The following is a 3,263-nucleotide window of genomic DNA, read 5'->3' on the forward strand; positions in this document are numbered from 1 at the left end:
TCCAATCTCCCCTTGAACACCTCCAGGGACGGTGACTGCACCACCTCCCTGGGCAGCCCATTCGAATGACGAACGACTCGCTCAGTGAAGAACTTTTTCCTCACCTTGAGTCTAAACCTCCCCTGGCACAGCTTGAGACTGTGTCCCCTTGTTCTGGTGCTGGTTGCCTGGGAGAAGAGACCAACCCCCTCCTGTCTACAACCACCTTTCAGGTAGTTGTAAGAGGGCAATGAGGTCACCCCTGATCCTTCTCTTCTCCAGGCTAAACAATCCCAGCTCCCTCAGCCTCTCCTCATAGGGCTTGTGCTCAAGGCCTCTCCCCAGCCTTGTTGCCCTTCTCTGGACACGTTCAAGTGTCTCAATGTCCTTCCTAAACTGAGGGGCCCAGAACTGGACACAGTACTCAAGGTGTGGCCTAACCAATGCAGAGTACAGGGGCACAAAGACCTCCCTGCTCCTGCTGGCCACACTATTCCTAATACAGGCCAGGATGCCATTGGCCCTCTTGGCCACCTGGGCACACTGCTGGCTCATGTTTAGGCGGGTGTCAATCAGTACCCCCAGATCCCTCTCTGTTTGGCAGCTGTCCAGCCACTCTGACCCCAGCCTGTAGCTCTGCATGGGGTTGCCATGGCCAAAGTGCAGCACCCAGCACTTGGACTTATTAAATGCCATCCCATTGGACTCTGCCCATCTGTCCAGTTGGTCGAGGTCCCTCTGCAGAGCCTTTCTACCCTCTAACTGACTAACATCTGTTCCCAACTTGGTGTCATCTGCAAACTTGCTGATGACTGACTCAACCCCCTCATCCATATCATCAATGAAGATATTAAAGAGGATGGGGCCCAGCACTGATCCCTGGGGGATGCCACTGGTGACTGGCCGCCAGCTGGATGTGGCACCATTCACCACCACTCTCTGGGCTTGGCCCTCCAGCCAGTTCCTAACCCAGCACAGAGTGTTGCTGTCCAAACCACGAGCTGACAGCTCAGCCAGCAGTTTACTGTGGGGGACGGTGTCAAAGGCCTTGCTGAAGTCCAGATAGACTACATCCACAGGCCTCCCCACGTCCACCAGACGGGTCACCTGATCATAGAAGGAGATCAGGTTGGTGAGGCAGGACCTGCCCTTCCTAAATCCATGCTGGCTGGACCTGAGCCCTTGGCCATCCTTCAGGTGCGCAGTTATTGCCGCCAGGATAATCTGTTCCATCACTTTCCCTGGCACTGAGGTCAGGCTGACTGGTCTGTAGTTTCCAGGTTCCTCCATCCGACCCTTCTTGTGCATGGGGACCACATTGGCCAGTTTCCAGTCATCTGGGACCTCTCCAGTGAGCCAGGACTGGAGGAAAATGATGGAGAGCGGCTTGGCCAGCTCATCTGCCAGCTCTCTTAGCACCCTATCCTTGTGAGGTGTGGTTGGAGTACCCTTCCAGAGCAGAGGTGACACCCAGTGACTGAGTATTCCAGGTGCCAATATGTGTAGAGGCCCACAACTATCTTGGATGTTCCATCTGAAGTAGAAGAAGGCATTCGCTCAGCAGCTAGCAGCCCCCAGAGTTTTTGTTTTCAGTGGGACAGGAGCTTGCAGCATCATGCTGTCACACTGGAGTTTGTAGTGCAGTGGAGCAGTGTCCTTTGCAATGAGTCTTATGCTAAGATGTCACTTAGGATGTGAAACTTCAACTAATAAGCTAGTGATTTCTTCCAAGTCCATCAATGTTTTTTCCAGGACCATTTATCATTTAAATGTATGGATTATCATGGGGGTAGAGCCTTGTATCTGTGCAGCTTCTGCTATCACACTGGAGAAATTCACAACCCACGACATTCCTATCATAATGAACTGACAAAAAAAGTTTGAACAACATATGAAGAAAAATTATATCCACTGTTAACGAGTCCCACTATCAGTGAGGTTATATATAGTATTTAAGTATCATGTATTTATATGTAAAGCTGTCATGTCCGTAAACCAAAAAGAAACTAAACTGAAATATTCATCTGAATGGAATCATAGTACTTCTGAAAAGTAATGCTGAGTACAGCTTTCTAAAGTACAAAGCCTACAAGAGCTTTCACAGTGAAAGGCAGTATTAAGAATGATGCTGATTAACAATAATTAGTATCTATAGCCACTTTACAGAAAATGATTACTTAATCCTCATAATAACTGTCATTAGGTAAGTGATTAACATTTGTTACACTCCATGTATTTAATATTCTTTTCCCACTAAGTCCTTGGAGTGAAACAGCAAGGGTGATTCTTCATCTGATTAAACACTGCAAGACCCATAAAATCACCTTTCCCATCCAGACAAGTTAAGAGGGACAGATTTTGCACAGCTGCTCAGAGAGGCTGAATAACTCCAGCCAAACAGTCTTCCTAGACTAGCAGAAGTCAGTCTGATGGACTGTCTCCACTCCTCTGACAGTGATTCCTGCTCTCTCCTGAGGGTATAAATAGACACCTTCAGTTGCCTGCCCATGTTACCTCCCCACCATCTCTGGAAAGTTGCTCCCTTACCTTCTCCTGTCTGTGTGGGGAGCATGAAGGGCAAAAAGTGAGCACATTTATTCTGATTTGGAGCACAACACATCAGGATTATCTTGGAGATAAATGTAATTAACCATGCTCTGCCTCAAATAACTGCATCTTTTTTTAAATGGTGCTTTATGATTTTCTTTTTTAACCCTTTTCACAGTGTCTCCCAACATGTTGCCATGATGGAGAAGCATAGAGATTTTAAATTTGAGCAATTGCAGGAGAGAACAAATCAGACCAGCTTTCCAAAGCTATCAAAGCCTTGACCTTCCAGCAGCTTCCCAAACCTGGTGGGAGGACACCAGAACCAGGCCACACATACACTTTGTCAAAGCCTCTGGTGCTCTGTGCCTTGCTCTGCTGAGCCATGATGAATTGTTCTGATTTCCTCTTCTTTGTCCCTTTCAAACTGCTTTAAAAAGATCAAGTTTCAAAATTCTGTGCTACAGACACACACTCCTACTGTTTTCTTTTCATCTTTGAAACACAGTTTGAGAGATGACAGCCAGAAAGTTTGTAAATCAAAGCTGTGATATAGGAACAGACACATACATATGCATGTTTGTATGAATTGTTTACACAAATGTACACATATAGATTTGTTACTTTCTGTTCATTTAAATAACAACTGACACTTTATAATCTGCAATTGATTTACAGGAATTTCCCATAATAGCTCTGTTTTTCCGTTGTGTTGATGATTTGTCCAACCTGCATAT

Source organism: Dryobates pubescens, chromosome Z (assembly GCF_014839835.1).
Source record: "Dryobates pubescens isolate bDryPub1 chromosome Z, bDryPub1.pri, whole genome shotgun sequence".
Taxonomy (NCBI): domain Eukaryota; kingdom Metazoa; phylum Chordata; class Aves; order Piciformes; family Picidae; genus Dryobates; species Dryobates pubescens.